Source organism: Pithys albifrons, chromosome 6 (genome assembly GCF_047495875.1).
Source record: "Pithys albifrons albifrons isolate INPA30051 chromosome 6, PitAlb_v1, whole genome shotgun sequence".
Classification (NCBI taxonomy): domain Eukaryota; kingdom Metazoa; phylum Chordata; class Aves; order Passeriformes; family Thamnophilidae; genus Pithys; species Pithys albifrons.
The window spans coordinates 30,421,994-30,441,754 of NC_092463.1; the positions used below are offsets into that span (position 1 = coordinate 30,421,994).

At 39.8% G+C, this 19,761-nt stretch overlaps 1 protein-coding gene across 3 annotated transcripts in view; it reads left to right on the forward strand.

Annotated features, from left to right (window-relative positions):
- The first annotated feature begins 686 nt into the window (after positions 1–686).
- STXBP6 (syntaxin binding protein 6) overlaps positions 687–19,761 on the forward strand; it is a 103,846-nt gene continuing 84,771 nt past the window's right edge. The window contains exons 1-2 of one of the 3 annotated variants that reach the window (XM_071559437.1): positions 687–841; positions 7,166–7,242. The gene's annotated coding sequence lies outside the window, so the exon portion shown is untranslated. Of the gene's footprint in view, positions 842–1,354; positions 1,373–7,165; positions 7,243–19,761 lie in introns of those variants that run through there. The other 2 variants (XM_071559438.1, XM_071559439.1) reach the window with 2 other exon arrangements.

Consider the following 19,761-nt stretch of genomic DNA (forward strand, 5'->3'; position numbering starts at 1 on the left):
CAGCATTTGTTCCAGCCTTACCCTCCGAGTGTGAGTAACAGCCCTCTGCTATTTATTTGAAGCCTGAAGCTTTGAACAGAGGGTGATACTGGAAGCTCACTGGGGGCTGAGCAGCCGTGCTACACCTGACCAATTCCAGGCTTTCCGTGCTTTGGCACTGTTTTTCCCGCGGGCCGTTCGGAAGAGCCAGACCCGACTCCTGCCTCGCGGGCTTTCTGTGACAAGATGTGAACGTGTTTCTGTTCTCAGCATGTTCGGCGCGGCAACTCTTGAGAGAGCTAAAAGGACGCTTTATACATTAATTTTGGAGCTCTGCCCGTCTAAACTCTCAATCCAGGCGCCGGGCGCCTCCGCCCGCTTCAGTGGTGCGCTCCCGTGGCGCTGTCGCCGCCAGCCCGGACTCGCGGGTGCGGAAGGGGCGCGCAGCCCACGACCAGCAGCGTTTGGAATTTCCTTGTTCCCTCCCGCCAACGATCCCAAACTCCGTCTCAACGCCCTTATTGCTATCCCGCCTCCCAACCCAGCTTCCCGCCCGCGCTGCCGCCGCTTCTGCTCCGCACCGCCCGCCGCGCCGCTCGGCCCGGGACCGTGGCGGCGGGGCGGGGACGGGGGCGGGGAGCGGCCCGCGGGCGGCCGCGATTGGCGCAGGAAGCGCAGCTGGGCCCGCCCCTCCCGCCTCGGCGCTGGCAGCGCGGCGGCCGCGGCCGCGGGACACGGCCGGGCAGGGCAGAGCAGAGTGGAGGAGCGCGCAGTGCTGCGCTCCGCTCCGCGCGGGTGCCGCGCACCTCCCGCGGCGCTGCGACGAGAACAGGGAGAGGAGCCAAGCAGAGCCTGCAGAGAGGTGGGTTGGGGGGCGGCAGTGCCGTGCTGCGGGTCGCGGTCGGCGTGGGCGGTGCGCCCACCGGCTCCCTCGGGGTTGCGCCGCGCCCGCCCCGTTGGGGCTGCCGGTGCCACGCCGCCCGCGGGCGGAGCTGTGCCATGGAGCGGGCTGGCGAGTTAACGATTAACACCGCGGCTGAGTCCTCCACCCCGGCCCGGAGCCGGGAGCGCCAGAGCTCCCTGGGAGTGCCGCGCCGAGGCAGCCGGGGGCAGGCGCTGTTTCCGAGCCGGGGTTGCCGCGGAGCTCAGCGGGGGCGGGCGGTGCGCTCGGCAGCGCAGCCCCGGCCCTCGCCGTCGGAGCTGCGGGAGCGGGGCGGGGGGCTCCCGGCCCTGCAGCCACCCCGGCAGCCGGCTTTGCGCTGATTCGCCCCAGGGTCCGCGCTACCGACAGCCGCTGGCGCAGCCCGGCGGTGGTCGGTCCCTGTCTATCCTTCTGGCGCGATTCTCCGCGTGGTGAAGAGCCGCACAGACCCAGCCAGCAAACCTTGAACAGGTCCGCCGGTCCCTTCCAGCACGATGTTTCGGGAGTAACCTTGACAGTCTGGTGGAACAACCACCACCACCTTCTCCGCCTTCTGTTTGAGCCAGCTTTGCTAATGGAAAAGTAAAACCTACAATAGCTGTCGTCTGTATCTGCTTGTGTTGTGGTGATGCTGATGAAGTCTGATGTTCAAGGAAATACTTACTATTATTTAGAGAAATATTTTTTTTTTCATGGTATTTTGCCTTTTCTCAAACAGGGGAGCTTATGTTTTAGAAGTTGCATCAGTTTGGAAGTCCCACTATTTTTTTCTAGATGAAGTCTGTGTTTTAGGATGTCTTCAACTTGGCTGTTTCCTTTAGTGAGTCAGAGCTAGTGTTACTGCTTTTCATGGCTTGAACAGTCTCCTCGGACCATGACACCTCTCTTAGGAGTTTTAAGAATTGTTGCTCATGTGGTGGGGATCATCTGGGAACTCTGTTTAACGTTGATAAGGCAGACAGGACTTTATCTTTTTTCATCTTGAAATACTGTAAGGTGGCAATAAAGTATCTTTATTCTCTTTTGATTGTGACATATAATCAATGCTGCAGCAACTAATTGTAGAGGAGGTCTCTTATGAAAGAGAGGAGTTAAGCTGAGGACAGGGAAGTTGTATTTTTCTGGTGATGCATTGAGTTAGCAACTGGTAAGTTGTTCACGTGCTTCGTTTCCAAGCACCCTTTAACTCGTTTTTTTCTTTTTTTTTTTCTACAATGGTAGTACCTTATTTTAACGAGGCCCTGAGAACACCAAACGTGGTAGGTTTTTTTAAAGTAATGAACGCAGAAGTACTTTGGTAGTTTTAGCAAATAATCATGATGACGAGATGGCATTCTTTTTTTTTCTGTCAACCTGTGTGAATATAAATTTACAGCTTTTTACTCCTAGGAAGAATGATCCCATGTGGGGTTGATGTTAGTTTGTTCGACACATTACTTGAAAAAGTTGCTTTCAGTGAAATGTTTTAGCACCTTTCTGCTTGGGGGAATGCAGGTACGGTGTAGTCATGCCACACTAATTTCCCCTCTCTACACTCTTGATTTTCTGTAAGAATATGCCCTGAAAGTTGAATGGCATCTTCAAAGATGCACTCAGGTAGAATAACGAAATTAAAAATACTGTGACATTTTGAGAGTAAAGTGAAAGCACCATTTTGGAAGTTAGCCCGATCACCATTTTGTGATAGCTTCCCCAGGTGAAGGAATTTCCAGGTGGGAAAAAGGCCTATGAACAACTGTGCTATGGAAAGTAAGGGGTGTTTTAGCCCTAAGAAAGAGTGTTTACTGTGGAGACTAAGGTTGCTGTTAACTTTCACGTGTTGATTTCTCATCTCTGTTTATCTTCAAGTGTCTGACTGTATCTCTAGACATGATCTGTGTATAAACATCTAGAGTCAGGGAAGTGAGATGATAACATAGTAATATGTGCTATAGAAGACCCAAAGAGAAGTATTTTGATTTTTCTTTCAGATATATTGATGTTCAGATCACCTCACTCTTGTGTGCATGTGGGGCATATGCCGTTTATAAAATCTTCAGTATGAAGGTTTGTTTTGTTTTTTAATTCACTTCAAGTTGTATCTTTTTCCTTTAAAGTACTTCAGGCTACTCATACTAGAAGTTCACTTCTTAAATAACATGAATTCATCAATAGATACTTCTTGTGTCTGTATTGTTGTAACTAAATTACAGCATATATTTTAGAGAACTTTAAAGTAGCTTTTAAAAAAATGTAGTTTAGAAAACTACATGGGATGTTTTCTGTTTCATTATGAGTAAAATTCTGTAAAGTGCAAACTGGAAACCAGTAGTAGTTAATCTGTTTTGGGGGGAGGCATGCTGTCTATAAATAATAGTACATTTCTTCCTTCTTTCTTTTTCCTTCCTTTGTAACTTAATGTCAATTTCCAGTGTATAATTGGTGCGGTAACATTGCCAAGGTTGTAAAAATGTCTCTTAATCACAGTTTTGGAAGCCTGTATTTGGATAACGTGACAGTAAGACAAATTTATGTTTTCTGTTTCTAACTAGACAGGAATGCTGTAGCTAACGTGTACAGAGACAAATCAAGTCCTTCAAGAGAACATTTAATTTGCCTAGTTCTAGATCTGCAGTCTCCAGTGATGTTGGGGATTTGAAAAATGGATGAAGTAAAAAGCCTTGGCATTAACTTGCATTGTAGCCAAATATGCCAGTGTATTCATTAATACACTTTTGCACATGACTTGAGCAGACAGTGCTGTGTTAGCTGTATAGAAGCATGTTTAAATGTGAGCTTTTGAGTTGTCTGTTTCTTGTTGTTGTGAGTCAGGACACACAAACTAGCATAAATCTAGTGTCTTATCAGTGCTAACAGTGCCTGATTGTTTCTGGTTACTTCTTGTGTAGCATTCCTTGGTTATACACATCTTTAATACAGAACACCTAAACCTTTTTTTTTTCATCCACAACAAATTTCTTATATTTGGAGAAAAGGAGAGGGAAACAGTAACAACAATAATTCAAAACAAGAAATATGTTAACAAGAGGAGAGACTACTGGTTTTCCTGCCCAAATGATGTCATGGAACATTTAGACTATGATGTAAAGAGGGAACTCTGGTTTTAGGGGAGTGGGAGAATGGACATTGCCTCTTATTACCTTTTTTTAACTCATCTGCGTAATCTGCTGTCACAGAAATGAATGATGGTTTCTCATGAAGAAAACAGATTTTGAGGCTATATGTAGCAGAAATAACCTCATGAAATCTATTCAGTGGGTAACTGAGGGCCAAAAAGAGACCAGACCATTTAACAAAATAATTGTATTCAAACTCTTTCAAAGCTGCCATTATTCTCTCTCCATCCCAAAAAAATCTTTTTCCAGTATACGTTTGTTGGAGGCCCATGTGACTTTTGACATGTTGTTCTTTGTGATGCTTTAAAGCTCATAGTTGAATGTTAAGCTGCCTTTTTTTCCATCTTAAGCTTAGGCAGGCGTCCTCTGCGCCTGAGGTCTTTGATACCGACAGTGCTGTGGGGTTTCTTTGTCATAAGCATAAAAGATAGCAATTCCTTTGCAAATCGGAGAGCACGCTTTTCCTAATTTTTCTTGGCACATAGTGTTAGGAAAGGATTCATGCTATGCTGAAGTGCTGCAGGCCTAGGAGCAGTTTGGACCGTAATGTTCCTAGTAGGGTGGACTGTGTTCTTTACAATATAGCACTTGTATTAGGTTTCTGTTGCTTTATATATGCACGTTTCATGTTGTCAGCCTCAGACTTTTATGTGTAGGTAACAGTTAATGGTAATGCAATGTCAGTAGCCCTGAGGAGAAAAAAATCCAGACATTTCTGTTCTGTAACATTTTGATTTCCTTAATAAAACAGGAGCATTGTGAGTGTTTAAGATTGCTCAGTGATGCAGAATTCTCAACAGTGGCTGTGAAGGTGACCTATGAAAAGTTTTATTGTAATGAGCTGATACTAAAGTCCAGTACTGAAAGCTGAACTGGGTCTTTTTTTGCCCTTTAAATAAAATTTGGGTGCTTTCACTTGGTTATCTCTTCTTAGAGATTGGATGGGGTTTTTTAATGTATGTGAAGTTTCCAAGTAGCGTAAAACACATGGTGTAGTTACAGCCAGATCTTTTGCTAATACTACGGGAAACCCCAAAATTCCATATATCTGTATGAAACACTTGGGAAGGAGAGACTTTGCAAAACAGGTTTGTGGATAGGTCAAATCTTTCTTGTCTGTGCACAAACCAGTTCAAATAAACCTCTATCACTAATAAATAATAAACTTGTTTTGGATTAGATTTCAGTATAAAAAGTTAACCTACTCCAGCTTCAGTTAAGCTGAACCAAAATAAACATGATTAAATTATTAATAAAGTTCTGCTGCTGCAGAAACAATTCCCTTTGCTTGAAGCATCACCATAGGATAAAACTGGAAATGTCACTGATAAAATTTGGTGCTTGCCTGCAATTCATCTGCAAAAAATAGATACTTAAGTTTCTTCTTGGTAATTGGGCTGGCCAACAAGTTTGTTATTGATACATTTTGGTTTTGGGTCTTCCTTTCACAAGCAGTTCTGTACGATGCATGCAGACTATTTTAGAAGACTCTCTTCTGTATCTTGCAATTGCTTGCTTACAGAACCAAACAGTTTACATACATTTTTTTCAGTAGTATTGAGGTGCAAAATTGAAAAGCAATTCAATTCTGTTTCTACCTTTCCACTTGCTAGTGTATTTAAGAGGAGGGTAAGAACAAACAATTAACCATATGCAAGCCACAGTTGGAAACTCCCTCTTGGAAATTAATAGAAGTTCTGGGATGTTCATAAGCTTCCTCTTGAATTGTTTGCCTTTGTGTGCCATTATCTTAGCGTATCAGCTTTTTGTGTTCACTTAAAGGGACACAATGCTCACTTCAATGTTGTTAATCATATATAGAAAGAATATGATCAGATTAGAATTACACTCTTATAATGAGTTCCTGTTAGTTTATTTATTTTCTTGAGCTTTTTTGGCAGGCTTCTTACAGTGTAATAAAGCGTCCAAATGCTCTGATATGCCCAGAGGTTAGTGACTAGTCTGCTAGCTGCTTTCTGTCTTTAATGTAAACGTGGCAAATAGTTTTGTGGAGTGGCAATTTGTTTAATGTGGGTTAATGGCTCTACCCTCTAACAACGTACACTTGCTATTCTGTAGGATTCCATGTTGGAGCCTTAGTCTTTCAGGCATCATGCAGTGAAGAAAGGATGGATGGTCAGAGGAGTTGTGCTGTGCTCATGCCTGGCAAGGCTAAGAGGCTTCTTTCTGGCTTCGTGGTGGCCATGAGGTCCTTCCTGATCGGCATCTGCTGCAGATGGGCTCTGTACCTGTGGCCTTTGACATTTTTTTTCATTGAATGAAAATTACAAGACAGAGAGACAAAAACGTGTCTGGTGTCTTCCCATAGGGAAGGACCAACAAAAGAACTTGTATTCTGCTGTTAGGTCCCTTAAGGACAGATTTAAAGGTAGGTGGTAAAACGCAGAATTCACAACTTAGTTTTGTAATTTTAAAATCTATTATCAATGCTGAAGTGTTTGACTGGACAAAGCAGTCTGACTTGAAAATACAAGAAACTCAGAACATCACAGAATCGTAGAACTTTTGAGTTTGAACGTGATCTCTGGAAGTTCCTTTTTGCAGTTTTATTACACCATTTTCTTTAGAAGAAAAGCTGTGTTGAGATTATCTTTTTTTGGACAGTGCTTTTGGCCATATTGTGTGATTCTTGAGGGCGTCTGTGCAGGGCAAGGTTGACTTGACAATCCTTAAGGGTCCATTCCAACACCGGATATTCCCATGATTTGTTTTGGGAGATGTAGAAAGGAAATTGCTGCTTGTAAATATAGAGGCTTACTAGTTATGAGGGAATATCAAAGAAAGGAGACTTTGTTTTATAAGCAAATGACTGAGTGATGTCAGAGAGGCATTCACAGATGGAATGGAGTTCTTGGTACTAGAACTGGAATTTCCCGAACTTATGGTTTTTTGGGCCTTCCTAAATGGGGACCTTTTCAGACCCATCTTATGTTGTGCCCAAGCTATTTATTTTTGTCTTGATCAGTACAGAAGTTCAGTTTTTGTATAAACAACATGTTCTTTGGCCAGTGATTATTCTTGATTAATTGTAGTAAAATTCCCAACTTTAGAGAATTGAAATAATACATCAATTGTTCACTTACATTTTGAAAACATCGATTTTACTGTAGCCTTTGTGCATTTGCAGCTGTTCAGAAGAGACTGTCAGAGGACCGAAGAATGATTCAACAGCATATGAAGTGCTGGATGCTTCTCACCTCACTGGTAATATTGTATGATCTGTATTTGAAAAATGAATATTAACATGTTTTAAATAATTTTTTTTGGAGGACGAACTAGTTTGGCTGTGATATCAAACAGAGGTTGCTCTAAGTTACGATATTTGGATCACACTCAGTTTACCAGGCCCTGAAATATACATACAGAAATTAATGATTGAAGTGTGGGTTTTAAAGATTCCTACTTAATTTGACTCCTGTGGAAAGTAAAGGCTCTAGTTGACTTCACTGGGACTTGGACAGAGCAACTAGGCGTGCTTTGTCCCATGGAGCTGCTTTCTTTTTTCATTTCTTATGCATTTAGTTAGGTTTCAGGCATTCTTCTAATACCTATGTGGGACTAGGTGACATGTTTCTTAGATGCTAAGATCACTGTTAGAGAATGTAATTTACTCTTGAAATACCAAAGACTAAGATTAAGGATTTTTCTTAGGTGATCAGTTGTATCTTGCTAAATTGTTAATTAACCTGCAGTTAGACAAAGGTTGCATTTGTGATTCAATCTGGGTTTAAAACTAGAGTCTTTTATGCCAGTCCTCGCACTGACTCTTGTGAGTTGATGCTGTCTACTTTAGGTATCTGATTATTCCCTGACTTGAGGTGTCTTTGTTTCCTGTCTAGTCAGTGGAAGGAGTTTGAAGCCCTGAAGGCATGAATCACAGCATTGTAGCAATTCACAAAATAGTAATGGCATTACTTCAGTAAGCAATATTAAAAAGCATGAACAGAAATAGTTTTTATGTGAGTTGGGAGTAAGGCAGTACAGTTTTGTTGACTGTACCATGTTAGCTGAAGCCTGCTGTCTGTTGGGTTACAGCCCATCTTGGCACACAACTGTCCCCACATGCACCAGTTTACCAAGGGAATAATGAGTTGTGGGTGGTTCTTTCCCTCAGCCCAGGAGATCAGTTGCATGGGGGTGTCTCTTGAGAAAGCCTTGTGAAGGTAAGATTATTGATTATCTGCGAAGTTTCTCAGAATGAAGTTAGGACTTGTAACTTAATTTAGTGATGTGATGAAATCTCAAATATGACATTTAACACCTTAAAATGAAAGCAAATCCTATGTGTGCAATGATATTTTAACTCCGAGCCCTTATCTGACTAAAGGTTTATATGCCAGCCCCTAAAGGATTAAGAAACCAATATGCCTATACCTTGATTAAGGAATCTGATAGATGTGAGCTATGTGTAGGGCACTTTCAGATCCTCAGAAGAATTACATAAAGGGCTAGTTTAAAGTTCTGTTCAGTTGCTAGACAGTTTTTCTTTCTGGGTGCAAGAAGTATGCAATTAAAATATTTTGAATTTGGTATTTTTTTTCCTAAAAGTTGTGCATCTTAACCTACTAAAAAGAAAACTTCAAAGATAACTTCTGCCAGTTATGAAATGTCTTTGTATTTACTTTTCCATAAAAGGAAAACATATGCATATATAATTAACTTATTTGTATACACATATATATGTATATATATGTATACACTGGATTTAGTTGTGTCATGCAAAACAATACTGCCTTAAACTAGTTTTGATTGTGGTGGGTTTTTTTGGGGTGGTTATTCTTGTGAAATGTTTTGGAATGAGAGTAGAAGTGCTTATGGTTGTTCCAGATATCTGTGAGTGTGACCCTACTTCTAGTTACTTCTGTATAAATCTTGTCATTTGCTCTTACAGAAATGACTTCTTACTTGTAAAAATAGGCAGGTCTGAGCTGAGACAAGGCGCGATCCTATTGTCCTTAGAGTGCAGCAACTTCTGCACTCCTTTTAGGGGGATCATAAGAACATGTTTGCAACTCTGCTTTCTGTTCCTTGCCACTACTTTATTAGGGAGCTGACTTGGTTTTCTGGATGTTTGCGCAAATAAAACTGGGAATTCTTCAGTAGTATCAGACATTTGTTTATTTCAAATATATGCCCTATGGAAGCTTCTGAGGCAGAGTATAGTCAAGACGCTGAAATAGCTTGTGATTAGTTGCTTGTTTCAAACAGTAATGGCTAATACCTTCAAACTGTAACTTTAAAATACTCTTTATTCTGTGTGAAAGTAGTCTTGTTACTCATTTAAAAGCTAACTGTGCAGTTTGATTTTTGTTCATTATATTCCATTTTGTTACAGTGAAAAGTGCAGAAATGGATTGTCTTTGTCAGTAACCCAGGTACCACTTTGAGTGCTAAGTGAGGCTTCCTTACAGCCCTGTTTGAGCAGTGATCAAGATGAGGAATTCAGTTGTGCAACCCTGTAACACCGACCTAGTTGTTCCACAAGGGTTTAGCAGATGCTGAACTCTTATGCATCCTTGAGCTGGGTGTGGCGAACCTTCCTTTGCTGTTGAAGGAAATGACCTTAAGTGAGTTGTTCAAGGTCATATTCCAAGGTAAAATGATGATAATAATACATCTTTCTAGCTCTATTTTTATAGATTATCAGTGTATCAGACTTTATCTTTTAAGCAGTTCAGTAAAAGATTTGTAATCAACTCAGTGTGCATTTGGTATTATAATTTGTGGATTTATGCCATGGAGAATCTTGCCCAGTGTTTAACACAAACTTTTCCCCTTTCCAGTTTATAACAAAAGGTTTCTAAAGTAAAACAGGCAGTGATGTACGTGGATATTTTCTGTCTCTTTCCTTGTGCATCTGCCCTGTATTCCTCTGGAGTCTGACATAGTTTGTGCATGGACTCTGCACGTAGTGTTTCTCAGGTGGAGCAATAAAAGCCAGCCTTGTAAAGGTGTAGTGTCTGAGTGTTTCAGTAGCCAGTCTGGGTTTGGTAGCCAAAGTCACAGAGTACGTTTGCTCACTTCCTGGTGGTGACAAAGCACTAAATCCGGGGTTATTTTTTTGGTATGTAAGCCCCACTATATGGATTTCTTTCATGTTCTTACAACATAGGCTTGTCTGAATTTCAAGATGTGCCCAGTTTGACATGAGTGCTCATGCTTATTTTTGCATTTTCATTTAAACATTCTCCCTTCCTCCCTTTCCAAAAGGTTTGTGTAAGGTAGGATTGACAATTGATGTCCATTACAACCTTTAAAGGGAACCTTTTTCTTCTGATAGAGGGGTAAATACATAATTTTGCTTGCAATAAGAGGAAAATACTTTTTATTTCATTCAGTGAGCTACCCTGAGGAGGGGGTAGTAGGGATCAGTAAAAGTGGAACCCAAATTATGATATAGTGTGTTTAGTAAGCTATTCTGAATAAACTTTTCTGAAAATGGAAAAGAGATATTATATGACTCCCAGAAAGTGCAGCAGTCACCCTGGAAACATGTCTGAGAAGAGAGGAAGTGCGAGTTAAGTACCACTGAAACATGGAGGAGTGCAATGAGTGGCCTTCTGAGGTGTTCGTCTGATAAATGAACCAGTAACACTGGTTCAGCTGTCCTCCTCAAACAAGGATTCTTCTCCTGACATGGTCTCAGCTGTGACTAATCTCTGTCTAATGTCACTCTATGTTTTCTACCTTTATATTTTTGTCTGTTTTTTCATAATTTCTCATTATTTCTCATCTTACTAACTCTTGTATGTGTCCTTGATCACGAAGCTGTTCTCTTTCAAACCTCTTTTAGTAGTGCCCTGGGACTTCTTAAGGTGCTTAGTAGGTGTTATATTTCTGTGACATGCCTCACCTTAAACATGAACTTCTTCATCTTTAGACAAAAAATTTTGACTAGAGATTGACTTCCTCTCTTGATAGTGAGTTCTCACCTTTCCTCATGTTATTATTTTCTTATCTAATAATCATACTTTTCCAAGGTAACTTTTGGGGTGAGTAAGTTGTGACACAGATGACTGAAAGAGGGGAAATATTGCACCCACCTTCAAAAAGGTAGAAAGGAGGACTGTGGGAACTACTTACCTGTCAGTCTCGCCTCTATGCCTGGGAATGTCATTGAACAGATCCTCCTAGTAGCTCTGCTAAGGCACATAGAGGACAGGGAGGTGATTTGAGACAGCCAGCATGGCTTCATCAAGGGCAAATCCTACCTGACCAACCATGATGGGGTGACTACATCAGTAGACAAGGGTTACAGATGACACGCTTGCCCACAACATCCTTTTCACTAAACTATAAAGAGATGCATTTGTGAGCAGACTGTTGATAAGAAAATGATTGGACAGTCTCATTCAGAGGGCAGTGGCCAACAGCTCAGTCCCAATGGACATCAGTGACAAGTGGTGTCCCTCAGGGGTCTGTATTTGGACCAGAGTTATTTAAAGGCAGAAGGATTGAGTACACCTTCAGCAAATTTGCAGATGACACCAAGATGAGTGGTGCAGTTGCTACACCTGAAGGATGGGATGCCATCTAAAGGAACTTGGACAAGCTTGAGAAGTGGGTGCATGGGAATCTCAGGAAGTTCAATAAATCAAGTGACATGTGCTTCACCTGGATCAGGACATCCCCCTGTATCTATACAGGCTGAGGATGAACACATTGAGGGCAGCCCCACTGTAAAGGACTTGGTGGTGCAAATGTCTTGTTATCAAGGGTGAACAACAGCCCAGAAAGCCAATTGTATCCTGGGCTGTATTCAAAGCAGTGTGGGCAGCAGGTCGAGAGCAGTGATTCTGTTCCTCCACTCCCCTCTGGTGAGACCTCACCCGGAGTACGGCATCCAGCTCTGGAGTCCCCAACATAGGAAAGACATCAACCTATTGGAATGAATCCACGGGAGGGTCACCAAGATTATTGGAGGGATGGATCACTTCTCCTATAAGGAAAGGCTGAGAGAATTGAGAGTGTTCATCTTGGAAAAGAGAAGGTTTCGAGGTGACAACTGATTGAGACCTTCCAGTACCTGAAGGAAGCCTACAGGAAAGATGGAGAGAGACTTTTTACAAGGGCACATAGCAACAGATCAAGGAGGAATGACTTTAAACTGAAAGAGTAGATTTAGATTAGATATTAGGAAGAAACTCTTTACTTTTAAAATGGTAAGGCACTGGCACAATGTTTCTCTATTTTTCTTTTGAGAGTCAAATGCTTTATATGAAACAATGAAGTGGGATAAAGGTAATTGTTCTGTAAATGCTACTGGTATGTTCTGGATCTTTCCAGGTATGTTATTACACTGTGTGAGAGGAGGATGTGAAATATTCCATGCACGTTGAATAAATAATAGCTGTTATGAATAAATGTGTTTAAGTTAGCAGAGCTGGATAACTTGTTTCAGAAAATCTTACAATGAAAAGCTAGAAGAAGTGTGGATAGAATAAGGAAGGATACTGGAACTAGACAGATAATTAAATGATTGCTTGTTATGCTGTAGTGGAGCAAAAGAAGCAAAATAAGAAAAAGACAAATTTGAGGTGGTGGCTGGTGGTTTGCTGTATGGTACTGGCAAGTCTAATATATATACTTTAAGCTTTATTAAATACAGTATTAAAATTTGAGCAATGTACATTCAAAGGCAAGAGAAATACCTTTGTTAGTTACCTTTTGAGCTGTCTTTGGAAGGAGCAATTGATTTTAGTGTAGGATTATCTGTATAACAATCCTTGTTTAATTCCAGATGCAAATCTTTCAATTATGTTTGGGATTCCAATGAAATTGTTCTTTTCTACAGTAATAAAATAGTCTGTCTTAAGTATATAAATGGTGCTGGAATTGTCAAGCTGCATGAGCAAATAAAAATTATGAGTTGCAAGGATTTCAAAGTATGCATCTGGTTACTAGGGCTATACCCACAGTTTTCTCATATCCTTATTTGGAAAACATCTCTTGCTTTCTTTTACTTACTGTGCAGATGGCCATACAAAAGATTCCTCTTTGAATAAAGAATGAAACATCACTAGGCATAGTAGCTAAAAGCTCCTTCTCAATCCTCCTCAATCATGAGGATTTAGAAGCCACACTTACAGTGATGTAGATTTTGACAAATTAATATCCTTGTAAAAACTAGGTGAAAACCTTTTAAGGAGTTGTGAGAACAATATTTTTATCACATGCTGTGAGCCTACACTCTTGGCTCCTTTATTATAGATGCTGATTATTCCAGAGTTGCCTGTCCTTGCAATCCTTCCTGTATGAAATTTGCTTGGAGAGACAGAAGGTTCTCAAATACTAATAGGTCCTGTAGTCTATAACACACATGTATATTTTGCAAATTTCTTTCTTCAGGCAAGTGGAGTCATGTGAATTCTGCTTTTTTGAAGGAAAACCCCCAAACCCTAGGCTTCCCTCCCCTCTCCCTGCCCACCCCACTCCCTGCTGAGTATTTTGGGATATTAACTTTAAAAGTGTAGTTGACTCCTTTTTGTGTTTTTTGAAAACTTCATCACATGTAGACAAGAATAATAAAGGTTTTTAAGTACTGCGACTCTGATAGTATCCCACTTTTTAAAAAAACATTAAGTGCGATTGGAATCTTGGTGAAAGCATCTGAACTTGCGGAAGACAAGGTTCAGCTACTTTAACAGTTAATGGCCAGAAGAAAGCATATGTAGATACCCATATAGTGCACACTAAGACTCTGTTAAGGGTGTTGTTTAGTGGTTCTCTTTTTTTGAAACTTTCCTGCCTATCTCTCTGTATTGTGTTTCATCAGTGGTCTCACTGTACCTGTCATGCTGAATATAGTCTTTTAGTTTATATTTTGGCTCAGTGTCACTCCTCAAATACATAGTGTTTATCTGCATTGCCCTCTAAATTTGCTATTAAGTAAAAGACCAAACAACATTCTAATATTTCTCATATCTGCCAACACTTGAATTCAGACCTTTGAGTTTCTGTGAGGTGTTTGTTATGGTTTTTTTGGGTTGGGAATCAGTAGTGAAACTGCAGATCCTGCTTATGACCTGAGGTATTGAGGAAGATGGAAGAATTCTGTAAGCCAGGCAGTCTGTTTAAAAGCTAAGGCTTGCTATATTCAAATATAAAGTTAGTGTGATAATGGTAACATAATAGCTGATACTTACCAGAGTAAGGATGAAAATGTTATTTGCAATGTGAATGTGTGCAAAATTGAATGTGTCTGCCTTATTTTCTCTGTGGGATATGGGAAATTTTGTGTTTGAATTTCTTTGCTTTTGTCTTTTATTTATATTGTGGTTAATGTATTTTATTTGTGATAACACCTGTGACAAAATGCGTGGCTGAATCCTCTTTGCATAATGGAAGAGCTGTGGGAAGAGCTGTTAAGTAATTACCTGTGAGGCTTTAACTACCTGTCCTGAAGCTTGCACTCCAGGGATTTCTCCAGTTGTTGAACATAATGAGCACAGAACATCATTAACTTTAAAGATACTTGTGTACATCACGAGGTTCCAAGTGTCTGTTGAATGTGTGACGCTTAGGTTTTCTTTCTATTGGAGGAAGGCATTTCTCCTTTCTTGGAAGTCTGTCCTGTCACTGTTGCACACTTGTCTTCATACCAAAATAAATAGGCCTTCCCTCCCTTTTCTTTTCATCTTTCCTCTTTCTCAGTTTTCCTACTCCTTGCCTTGGTGTAATGTACTTGAATTTACTTTCTTTTATCTCTTGTTCCCTCCCTTCACCAAATTTTACATGAATATGAGTGGTTAAAAAGACTAGTTGAAGCAGGTTGCTTATTCAGGTTACAACATGATTACTGTGAAAGTTTAATATTAAAGGAGAAGATTTCAGAGAAAGAAAAGTATTAAGCTACCAGCAAAAATGTACAAAACCTTGATGTTTAACAAGCTGTAGAATTCCATGCACATTGCAGTGAAGAGTATTGATCTCAGAAGAGTATTAATATTCAGTGATCTGAATAAGATTTTAACAGTGCTAGAACAAGATTCTAGTTGATGCAAATTTGTTTTAAAATACTTTCCTTTTGACTTCAGTAAACATTCTCACATCTCTGTAGCCTTCCCACTGTATTGTAGCAGGGTTTACAACCCCTGAGTTAAGCCATTTGTCTTTCCTTTCAGAAATGAATAGAAGAGGTAATTGTGTTCCCGGTGAAAATAGCTCTAGAGCTGTGTACAAGGAAATATCAGATCTGATTTGTTCTTATTACAGTTGTGAAAAGGGATCAGAGCAGTAAATAGTTCTATTGTATAGCAAGAAACACAAATAAAGGACAGTAAACATTTGCATTTGAGTTTGAATCTAATTTACATAGTTTATTTAACAAGGCTACCTGCTTTTCTTGTAGAAGAGCAGGAACTTCTGGTGACAAGGTGAGTAACAATTAGAGTTTCTATTTATGTCTTCCTCAGGTGTTTGTACCTCAGGCTTACTGGATGTCGTGTACCTTGAAGCAATTACATATTTGGAAAGCTGGAAGAAATACTGCATGCATTTGAATGCTCAGCTAACATTTGTACATTATTTTAGGAAAGCTCACAGATTTCAGAGTAAACTTACTAGGTACCAAATGTGCTGGTACCCTGAAAACACATCTCCTCATTGTGAACACAGCTGTACGAGCTGGCTGCGAAATAAGATCCTGAGAACGGTGAGTTCTCCTAACAGAAGACAGAGAAAACTTGATGATGTTTGAAGGACCTAGTTCTTTCTCTCTGTATGTGAAACTTAATTAGCATCATCTTTGCAGCACAAAGGAGGAGACAGGCAACCTTGAGAGAACTTCAGAGGCCATGCTGACTAGGTTTGAAAGCATTGTATGAAAAAACCTTTTAATCCTTTGGATTAATAGTATAGCCAGGGAGTAGGGCTGAAGTTTACTCTTAATCTATTCAGGGTGTTGGAAAATATGAGAATTAATAAGAAATTACGTGAGCTTGATGGGAAGATGAAATTCTTCTTTTATCATCAATTTTAGCAGAAATAGCCAGAATAGCATGTTAATTTCAAGTAAACTGTTCAGTGTTGCTTTAAAAGCCCTGAAATACATAGAACCACACATGTTTGTTCATGAAGCTTGGGTAACTTGGAGGTTGTCATGAGGGTTCTTCCTTTTACCTACACCCTCTCCATTCATATTTTGAAAATACACTGGGGTTGTACCACCAACTTCAGTCATGTGATCGCAATGTTGTAGGTTTCCCTGCTTCTACCTCTCCTTAAATAAAGGTAAAGAAAATGAGGTAATTACTATTCTCATTGAAAGTGTGTTAAGTAATAACAGTGAGAGCATTTTACTGAAGCTGTAAAGTTGTCCTAGATCTTTCTGTCATCAAAACATTGTTCTTCAAACAAAGCTGAAATACTAAAAACTGCAGCTACCAATGTATTTGAACTAGAAGACACAAACCCAGACATCTAGTTAGTGTAAGCAGTATTTGATACTAAGTTTATGTAAGAAAAGCCGGTTGGTTATTTCTTTGTTACTCCTTCAGGGAACACACCCTAAAAGCCAATAAATGCAGACTTGTGTGGATCAGAGCGGGTAAATAGTCCAAGGTTTTGGCATTCAGATCCAACACTTTGCTCCTAAATCCTTTTCTTCTATATCACCTGCATAGTGCTGCCCCCCCCCCAAAAAAAAAAAATTACACACTGAAGATCCGTAAATTGGGAATTTGATAAATGATTTCATCTCCTATAATCAGCTAAGATCAATATTACTTCTGTGTATGCAAGTTGTGGATTGAAATTTGCAGATTTTAATTGCTTCAGACATTCCTTGAAAGTATATCAAAACAGTAAGCACAGGACAGGAATTACAGCTTGACTGAGTTGGGGTAGAGGAGTTGAGCAGAATGCAGTACTGTGGCGGGGGAAAAAAAGTAATTTTGTGCCTGAATTATCATAATAATTTTAAAGAATGTTGGTGCTGATTTAGCATGGAGGCAACCTTTTTTTCTTGAACTACATAATGAAAGGAAACGTTTGAGTAAGAGACAGTTCCTGGAATATTACTATATGGATGAAGTTAGTTGGATGTTGAGGTTTCTTTTTCCTTTTAGAGGTGGTGATTCCTCTCATAGAAAATTTCTGAGATCTGTTAATGTGTGCAACAGTGAGAGTGCCAGCAAATGATTGTCTAAAAAGGCAATCTCTTGAAGGCACTCAAATGCTTAATTGAAAACAGTTTCTTTCAATCTCCCAAGTCAATAGGCATAAGTCTTGTTTAGTGGCTTTAGTTTTAGAAGAGCATTGACGTCACACTGAAGCTTGCATAATGCTGGCAGTGGCTACCTCATGTACATTATTTCTATGGCCTACCCTAAATCCTAGAGTTCACTTTTAGTGCAGATACTGAACATCATTTTCTGGAAACAGAAATAGATTCTCTTTTCTTTCTTATTTTCCATATCCTAGTTTGAGTGCCTGAAGAAGGGTCGTTTGCCTACCATTTTCCACCAGCAGCCGCAATAATGTTTCTAGATATTTCCAATTTAGCAAAACAAGGTTATGAAGGTAATCAAAGAAAGGTCGTTTTGAAATAGAGCAGGAAGAGACAGGCAGTCTTCTCCTATGGATACTGTCACTATACTCAAGTGCAAACAGCTTGGAAATCTGACCTTTAGATGTGAGTTTTCTTTTTTCCTTTTCCCCCCTTTTTTTTCTTGTTGGTTTGCTAGCATGGGTATAATGGAGACTAACCATGTTAACCCCTGTGTCATCATATGTTGAATATGCTGTCTCAGAAAAAAAATGAAAATAGGGAAATTTATGTGAAACAGTGGAAAGATGCTATTTATGAATGTGATCTTCCAAATATGGTGTTTTATTTCAGTATGCTTTCAGTTTACATCTGTTTATGGATGGAACAGAATTACCACTCATTACTTTAAGATTGACCATTCAATTTTTTTTTTTGAATTGTATTTGAGAGTATTTTATATTGCTTCTTTCAGTTAAGGAAGAGGTGTGCTCCCTGCTCCTGGATGGCGTCTTTGTTTTGTGTGATTGTGCTAGAAGGTGGTAACTGGTGCCTTGCTTTTTTGTACAATTTAAGGATGCCTTTTAATGAATTTCTTTTGCTGTTTTTCAAGGTAACTAATTCACACATTTGGTAGTTCACAAGAAACTAAAGCAAGTTACATGGAATATTACATAGCTGTTTCTCTCTTGGCAATGCTTAGTAAGCATGTTTCATCATTCCGGAAATTCTCTTCAGTCTAAGCCTAATTTTGGAAAAGAAGGAAAACTGGCTGCTTCTGTCTGAAACTCAACACAGGGCAAGCAATCTGACTTTATACCTAAAGGCATGTAATTGGTGTTTGAAAAAGTTAATAACCATAAGGAGAAATTTAATGTGAGTTGGAATCTTAGGTTTTTTGTTTGATTTCAACTGTCACTGGAGACTGACTGGTTTCATATATTGCTTCACCTAACCTCTCTTTATGAATATGCTCTTATTTTATACGAATATAAAACCATGTCTCTGGTTTTCTTCTCCTTTGGGAATACTTGATGGCTGTCATTGTGAATTTTTAGTTGAGTGAAAATCACAACTTAAATGTAAGTGACAGTTTTCAAGTCCACTTTTAAATTAACAGACATGAATTTTGACCAGTACCTTGTAAATTGCATTAATGCTCTTGCACTGCTTTTAATGTGTCTCTGGGATCCCTTCAGCAACTGGAAAGGGGTCTGTCTTAAAACACTTGTCAGCATCACCATTTATCATTTGTCCATCATACTACCTATGGTTTGTTGCTAGAGTGCTGAGCTATCCAAGCATGGATGCATGTGACTTATGAGTCTGTTGCATACCTTTATTCTCCGCATAAGCCCTGCGGTTGCCTCATGCTTATGTGTCACAAGCATGAACATGAACCTGGTGTGTAATATGGAATGCTCAAGTAAGAGAGGAATGCTTGGTGGAGTGACATAATTAAGCATGGTGCAAACAGGACACATCCATCTGTCAATTGTGATCTGTATATTCTGAAACTAGTTCAAATAAATAGTCATCTTTTGGAAGGACAGATATCTAGTGCTTTAATCTGTCAAATGCTAGATGACAGGTTTATCAAGTGCTAAATAGAAAGCTCTTACATTTTTAAATTTTAAATTTCAGTTTAGAAGATTTAGGTCTATATTTCTTCTAATGCTGTTCAAACTAATACATCAACAGATGGACAACAGTTCCTAGTGTTAGAATATCAGATTATTAATTTCATTACTACTTTCTAATGCATTTATACACCTTGGCAGTGTCTAAGCAGTTACTTTGAACTATTGTATTTCAATAATCAGCATTTTTTATTGACACAGGTATGATGTGTTGGACTTTCTAATTATACTGTTGTTGGAGTGGTTATCTTGTTATCTTGACTTAGAGTGGAAGAACTGGCAAGGCTTGGCAGGTCCTTGCCTTCTGTTGAATCTGGATTTCTTGCCAGTGTTACTGAAACAATTCTTTAATGTGCTTTTATTAGACTAGAATTGCTTGTATCATTTTTCTTTCCCACTAAATCTCAGCTCAGAGCTTGTCAGCAGGACTTAGTGTGTTCTTGCGATGCTGGTGAGTGTTTCGAATAATATCATGAGTCACTTCAGCTCTGTTCATTGAGGCTTGCCTTCTACAGGAGGTGTGGTGACTAAGGGAGATGGTATAGCCTTTCTAGGTCAAAATCCAATCAGGCTGCTGTTGTCATTCTGCAGAAGTTT